The sequence below is a fragment of the Aptenodytes forsteri genome, unplaced genomic scaffold, assembly GCF_000699145.1.
Source record: "Aptenodytes forsteri isolate BGI_AS27 unplaced genomic scaffold, ASM69914v1 Scaffold81, whole genome shotgun sequence".
Taxonomy (NCBI): Eukaryota; Metazoa; Chordata; class Aves; order Sphenisciformes; family Spheniscidae; genus Aptenodytes; species Aptenodytes forsteri.
In genome coordinates this window covers 3,589,789-3,598,162 of record NW_008795259.1, presented here as the reverse complement: position 1 = coordinate 3,598,162, position 8,374 = coordinate 3,589,789, and positions in this window count along the sequence as shown.

Here is an 8,374-nt window from a genome sequence, read left to right as displayed (position 1 = left end):
GGGTCAGGGCAGCACAGCTGGGCACCACTGACCGCTTGCTGTGGCATGGGATCATGCCCACACTAGTAGCGTGGTAAAAACATCATTAACGCTGCCCGCTGGTATTAAGATGGATACAGAGAAATCTTGGCCCCACAGAGGCTGGTGGAAGACCCATCATCTCTTCACCACTTCCACTTGTGGCTGCACTTGTTCTGTGTGCTCCTCTGCCAGCCACACTCTGTAAAGACGGCCGAGGCAGTACACGGGTCTGGCTGGTGGGATGAGTGTCTCCTGTGATGCTGCAGTGCCACCCTCAGCTGATAGTCGCAACGTCAGGTGGATAGGGTAAAATAAGAGGACATTCGTAGGGAAAGGTTGGCTGGATTCTTTAGCTGGATTGGTCTTTCTCTTTAAGTTTCTTTCCTTTTCCATTTTGTTCTTCATGTTTTAGGCACTTGAAGGTCTGGCACAGCACCTTCTGTCATCAACCGGAGCCCTTCCTCTGACTTGCAGAAAGAGATGCAGAAAGAGTCTTCTTTCGTGCTTTTTAGTTTTTTATTTTCTGAAGTGCTTTGTCCAACTCAGTCCTCAGATATCTTCCAAATACCGCTTTGTTTGTAAAGGCTGTGCTAAAAAGAAGTGTTTCATTCCTGATGCTGTGTGCATCTGCTTGATTGGGCAATATTTATGGATTCCGGACAGATTTACTCTGAAAGTGGCATCACTCCACCTTCGTCAGTATCTGTTGACGGTATTACTCCAGACAAGCCTGACCTGTTGAAATGTAATGTTTCTCATACTAGTTTCCCAAACCAGCGAGGCCGTTGCTATTTCAGGTGGCTTAAAAATATGTGCACAGTTTGTACTTTGAATGTTTAATAAGCTTAAAACATGAAATATATAATGCAGCTTGAACTTTCTAGTGTTATTTCATCACCAAAAAAGCAAAGTCTTGAGGCTCAGCAATTGCCTTTGTCAGAATGTAAATTCCAGCATGTAATACCCAGGCTGTATGTTTCAGGAAATCAGTATTAACCTATTAGCATGCAGTTTTCCTTGGAGAAGAGCCATCTTCACACTGAGCCTGTATTCCTGCTTCAAACCTTCCTGTCACTGTTCCGTATCCACGACCCAGCCTAAGGCTGCCTTTGACGGTTCTCCAGCCATTTCCTGCATACTGCACTAGCACTAATTGAAAATTTGGGTGGCCTTGCTTATTTATTTTCCTGGAATGTAGTGGGTTATATTTTCATGGCACTTTCTCAGCAGTGCAACGTTTCAATTTCAAAACCGCTGCAACATGAGGAAAAGTACCCCCCAAAATTAAAAGAATAACAATAAAAACCAGCATACCTTTGATTAATTTTTACAGTAGTTCTTCTGTAAAAATATATAACGGAAAAAGAATTCAGTGTTGCTTTTGTCTCTCAAGATCAGAGGCAAGAGCAGCAATTTAAATACATGTACAAGATGATCACATGCAGACACAATGAGGCATGAATCTTTAAATGTACAGATGCCGTGGAAATGAAAAGATATATAACGTGTATTCTTTGCAAGTCTTGCAGAGTTCAATAGCTACATAATGTGTGTGGAGGAAAGAGAGAAGCAGCCCCCCCCTGCACTCTCTAGGAAAATTCCAACTATGTCTGGATGTGCCATTGGCACTAGCACCGTATTTTGCCTCCCTGGATTTCTGCAGGAATGTAATTCCACAGCATCCAGGGCTAGTGTGTCACTGTTACCTCTGTGCTTGGAGGTGCATGTGCTTGGGTATGAGTGTCTGTGTTAGATTTCAAGTTTTGATCAAATATTTTCCCCAATCCCTCCCCAAAATTTCAAACCTACATATTTCTTTTTTCTCTTCTTGCCTAATTATTTTGTTTTATTGCCATCTTTTTGTGTGTGTGAAAATTAAAGGTTGGTGCAACCAAGTCAACATCAACAAATAGTATCCTGTTTGTTTTTTTCCTAATACACTAAGTGCAACTATTGAAGTCTTTTGGGAATCATGTTTTGTTCTCTGGAATGCAAGCATAAGGAAATGTTTAACAATAAATATGCGATTAAGATGCTGATTTGTTTCTCAGAAATTATTTGGAGGAAGAGTGAACTGAAGATGGAGTCTGTTTTTACCTAGAGGCACACACCTTAAGGATTACCCAACTATTTGAAATACAGATGTTTCAGAATGGAGACAAAACTGGAGGCTGAAAGGAAAAGAAATTTTAAAAAAGAAAATATCTGCTCCTGTTTCTGAGTTTTCAGGATGCCATTTTGGGGTTTTACCTACAACTCTGAAATTTGGAGACTTTTTAGTCAAGCACCAAACATTTTCTTGTAGATGAGTAAAATAACAAAATAAGCAGGGTGGGTTTTTTGTTTGATTTGTTGTAGGGTTTTATTGGTTTGTGGTTTTTTTTAACAGAGACAGTCTCAAATCAAAACGTCAGCCCTAGCATTCCCCCATTTCCATTTCCTTCTTCGAAAAGTGTAGACCTCCCCACTGAGGAAGTTCAGATTTGGAGTGGACCTCTCCAGCCTGTTCCAAATCCTATTTCCAGACTCCCTCACTATACATTTCCCAGAGAGAAGGTTGATTTTGGCAGTTAAAAAGTGCCCCAAGCAAAGGGTAGTGTAGCAATCGATCAAAGTATCTCTCGCATGTGCGTCTTGTGCCTCGTTACCATTAACAGTGAATTCTCGTTCAGCTGGATGTTACAAATTCCCTGAAGTGTAACACAAGTGATTAAATGAACACTTCCCTTTATATTTATGTCTGGTTAATTTTGCCTTGTAAATGTGAGCAGTAATCAATTTGGAAAAATGGGTTAAAATGGAAGAAGATGGTGCTCCCCCGGCCCTGTCTCTCCCCGCTGAGGGTTTCTGCCCCTTGTCGAGGATGCAGCCACACCGTCAGCTTGGCATTTGGCACAACTGAGGCACAGCACAGAATGGGAGGGACTGTGTGGCGGGCACAAGGGGCACTTTTAGAAGTGGGTTTGCTGCCCATAGAGGAAATTCTTGTTCTATAATCGCCAGAGCATAATCTGCTTTAGAAGATCCTTCCTCCAGGCTTTTTCCTTTACTGCTGGTGAAGACAGCACCAAGGAGTGTTGGGTTTTGGTGGTCATGCTCTGGAGGAGAGAGCAGATACTTTAGCTGCAGGTTGGATCTCTTACAGTCCTGAACAATAACTGGCGACTATCACATTCGCAAATGACCATCAACGTACTAACTCCTCTAATTTTGATTTTGTATTTTTTCTGCAAATACTCCTGTAAAGAAAACACCAGGATTTCTGTTAGATCATGACTGATGTCGTCTTCAACTGCAGCTGATAGCTTTGGGAAATGGAAAAGGGAAATGGAAATTATTCTAGCCAGGTTTCGCATGCCATCTTTTTTTCTTTTGCTAGAAATACTTGCACAAGCCAAAAAATTGTCTAATCCTGCCGCTTGCTCATAACTGAATCATGACACAGGTCCTAAGTGGGCAAATGCAAGGGTATCAGCATAGAAGGCTAGCCAGTACATAGCAAGAGCCAAATACAAGCCTGATACTGATACTAATAGTTGCACAGGGCTATAAGGCACCTTATGAACTTGCCTAGTACATCCTGCCTCTTACGGAAGGACTGACTATAGCACCAGGAATAGCATCATTCCTGTAGGCGCTTTATCTAGCCAGTTCTTAAAGGCTTCCAGTGAAGGAGGTTCACTCCATTTCCTAAACAACCTATACCAGTATTTAATTGTCCCTAGTGTTACAGTTCTTCCTAATGGCTCAACGTGAACGCTTTTTGCTACAGTGTCTCCTATTTATTGTCCTGTCCCTCCCAGATATGGAAAACTGACTCTTAACTGTGGGACTTTTATCAGGCCTCCAGAAGTGGGCGAATATTGCCCACAAGTTGGATTTGGATGTGCAAAACGAACCTATACCAGTATTTAATTGTCCCTAGTGTTACAGTTCTTCCTAATGGCTCAACGTGAACGCTTTTTGCTACAGTGTCTCCTATTTATTGTCCTGTCCCTCCCAGATATGGAAAACTGACTCTTAACTGTGGGACTTTTATCAGGCCTCCAGAAGTGGGCGAATATTGCCCACAAGTTGGATTTGGATGTGCAAAACGCTATAAATAATAATAATAATAATAATAATAATAATAATAATAATAAAAAACAAAGAAACAGGAGCAAGTGATGCACGCTGCAATTGCTCACCACCCGCCGACCGATGCCCAGCCAGTCCCCCAGCAGCAGCCCCCCCGGCCAGCTTTCCCCAGTTTATGTACTGAGAATGACGTCACATGGTATGATAATAATAATAATAATAATAAAAAAACAAGTAGAAACAGGACGGAATATTTGTTATAACTGTATTCGGATATTGACCATAATGTATATTTTAAAATGTGTGTCTCAAAGTAGGTTCTGAAAGTGTGTCTGATGGGCACTTGGCCCTTTTGAAAAAACAGCCCTGAAGTCTGTAATGTGCTTGAGTAATTTTACTGCTATGACCAGTCCCACTACTGCAATAGGGCAAGTCACACGAATAAAGTGAGTCAGGGTCTTAGCTGTGGGCAGAACAGGACTGGGGGTTGTATAAGGCTGAGTCCAACAGGCTACTTAATGTGCATGCTTAATTTTAAGTATTTGAGTTCGGTTCTTTTGGTAAAGTGAATAATAGACCTGAATGTGTTTTAAAGTTAATGGGAACGCCTAAGTGCTTTCTTGGATCACAGCCAGAGTGCTCAGCACATTGCAGGGCTAAATACAGATTTAACAGCCTAAATTTAGGCTGCTATGTTTTAAAACACTGACCAACATTCTTTTCAGAAATTTCTGTGGAAATTGCTGTAGATCTGAAGTCAAGGCCAAACACCTCTCTCATGTAAATGTACTTCTGCGTCTAAGAATAAATGTCAGTAAGAAACATTAAAGACTAGAACTGTGGTTCATTAAAATCAAATCTTGTCATGTATTTAATGGGTTTCCGATTAAGCTGTCTGATCTGGTACCTTTGATCGTACATTTAGGGCATAGATCAAAATCCACATTTTAATGTTAATTGCTTGTCTGATATATTAAAATAATTTTTGTCTCTAAAAGGAACTTCATAATTATATCTAACTGATGTAAAATGCAACCTCTTGCTAATACAATACAGTTGTGATACTAAATTGAACATAAATTATCTAAAAATTAATTTTTGAAAGAACAATTTTACTTGGCCCAGATTGCATAGTTTAACTAACTGCTTTTTGCCATGCTTGTTCCCTTTTCCCCAGCCCTATTTTGTAATTTTCCCTTCCTTTTTCACCATAGGAGAATTAGAGATCAGGAGCGCGGGAGGAAGAAGACAGGAAAGAAGAAGAGAGAGAGAGACAGGGAAACTTAGGAAGGAAAAAAAAATACAGTCAAGAAGGGGTTTAGAAATAGATGGAATCTTTATTTGTAATATTAAATGCAAAACCTCCTGTACCGTTTCCTTTAAAATAAATGTGGTTTTGCAAGTATGTGTGTATGTGATGCACTTATTGTGTTATCAAACCTGATTATTTATTGTTATGTATCAATTGTCAAAAAACAGTCCCCATTGTACTACATATTGAACAGTTGTAATGGCAAAATGGATCTGTCCCTGAAATGCATGTAAAATAAAGCCACGTTCCTGCAAGAAATTGCAGATACACATGAAATCACAAGCTGATAGGCACTCTGGCAAGCAAACACTGGTAGTGGCAAAACCCAGCTGACCTTGGGCTGCTTGTCACATCTTCTTTCTACAGACATGTGTCAGCAGAGCCACTGAATGGGGCAAGCGAGGGAAACAACTTGGTTCCATCAAAATGAGCCCAATTGATAATTAAATAATAGTTCTTTGTTACTCCAGCTGATTTTCACTAGGATGCATTGGGAAGTGCCGGCTGCTACCGGAGCAGAGGTATGCTTGCTTCCAGCGGACGGGAGCTGGGGTGCGCAGGCAGCGATGAACTGTCCCACAGGTACAGTTCAATTCAGAACTGAGATCTGATCTCTGCCCTCACTCAACACGATTTCAGAAGTCTGTGAAAAAATATCTAATGAACAGCTTTTCCCTGGTTATTCCCAAAAGCATGGAAAAGAAAGCAGTTGTGCCAGAGTTTGGTCTTGTGGAAAAGAGGGATGGAATTTCACCTGGAATTTGAGGGACAAAAACTGTCAAATGGTCTTCGAAGTTTGTTTGTTTTTTTTCCTTTGAGAAAGAAATGTGGCAAAATTTTAAGTTGGTTTAGGTTTCAACTTCCCCCCTCCCCATCTATTGCTTTAAAATACACGCAGTAGATGAAGGCTGGTTCCAAGAAGTATTTAAACTGATGCAACTTAGTAGTGACACCCTTGACAGAGCTGTGGTATACAGCATTCGGTATTTTTAGCTGCAGAAAGTAATTTAATAATTTGTTTCGTTGGTGCTGTTTAGAGAAACAATGTCTCTGGGTCAGTAGTGCATAGATTCCTTGGATAGGCCTTGAAAGGGAAGAATTAGGGTGGTGTTAGCCAAGAGAGTAAAACAGTGAGAGAATTTTGTGTACTGTTAGAAATGGTTTAAAGTGCAAAAGACTGTATTTTTTGTTTGATGTGGAAAAAGTGACTGTATGTGTTCTGGAAGAAAACTCAAAATATTGTGTGCATTAATTTATATGTTGTTTCTCTTGAAGCATACCAGAAATCATCTGGGGGAAAACACTGATCAGTAAGTTGTTTCCTTCTCTCTCGCCTTTCAGCTAAGATAAATATATTTCACTTCATAATGAAAGCTTCTGGCTTAAACTCCTGGATAATGGTCCAAATGCTGTCAAGGTCAAAGAACCTATTTCTCTACCTGTTTATTTAAAAAAGAAATAGAAGCGTAAGATTTAAGTAGATCACTTCCTGGATATTGGTTTGACAACACAGATCCAGGTGATTTTCAATTTAGGAGGAAGCAGAAAGCAGCTGGTCTTGGGAGAGTAATACAACACAGGAAATCTGCTTGGAAATTTAAATATCTGTATGAATTTTTCATAAAATCTATGGCAGCTGCTAGAAGCCAACATCTGCAGGAATGTTCCATCAATGGATCAAGAAAATAAAGGGAAGTGGAACCAATGGGGTGAAGAAAGGTTGTGCAGGGATTATAGATTTGTTAGAGCAGGCAAGGACAGGTTGGGCTTCTTGGCGCTGCTCCTGGTTCTACTGCCACGGCTTTGGCAGGTTACTGATCTCCGGTTCAGAAGACACCTCTCATGGTCATGGAAGCAGCCCTCTTAATTTCAATCAGGCTTAAAGTTAAGTACACATAGAAAAAAGGAGGAGCTGGTGAGTTATAGATCAGGTAGCTTCAGTTTGTGGAAATTATCAAGCAAACCATCTGTAAGCATTAGAAGCAAGTAACAATGAACATGGATTTGTCAAGAACAAATCCTGTTAAACCAATCTGATTTCCTTTTACAATAAGGTAATAGGTGTTATACAAAGGAGAAAAGTATTAAAAAGTCATGTATCTTCATTTTAGTAAAGTTTTTGGCAACGTTTCTCCAGAATAAGCAAAGACAATATGGTCGAGATTGAAAACTCCATGGGGTCAGAAAAAGCAGGGCTGAGGAAGAGTTAGCAAAATGGGGCCACTATCAAACTGGAGAGATGTATTGAAAGAGGTTCCTTGAGGGTTTACCCTGTATCTGATTCTACTTATAAAACATCTGAGGAACAGAATAGAGACTAAGCTTGTTACATTTGGAGAGGACATGAAGAAAAGAGCAGCTAAAAGTGTGTTAGAGAACAGAATTAGAATTCAGAGGGATTTTGTCAAACTGGAGATTTTTTTTTTTAAGAAAAACACAAAAGATAGTATTCAATAGGTGCAAGTGTAGTCTGTTAGACATAGCATCATCAGTTCCCTAGATACAGGAAGGGGAAAAGCAAACAGGATTACAGTTGCATAGGAAAAAAGCAGAGTGAATCACAGGCTAAACATGAGTCACCGCTGTTATGCTTTTGTAAAAAGGTAAATGCCATACAAGGAGGGTAGGAACAGGAAGACAGCCTGCAAAATAGGCAAAGCAATTATTTTGCTCTGCTAACCCATAACTTCAATTTTAGTTTTTCCTTTTTTTAAAATGTTTTTCACCTGGAGCATGCCTGGCTTGGGGCACTGCACTTCCAGAATGACATTGAGCGACTGGAGAAGAGTACAGCAGAGATCAAGCTTGATGAGCAGTCCAGAAAACATTAAATATCAGGATACTACTGGGACTGTTTGGATTAATGAGGAAAAGAACATACAGGGGACAGAGACTTTAAATATTGTTGTGGTTTAACCCCAGCCAGCAACTAAGCACCACACAGCCGCTCACTCACTCCCCCAC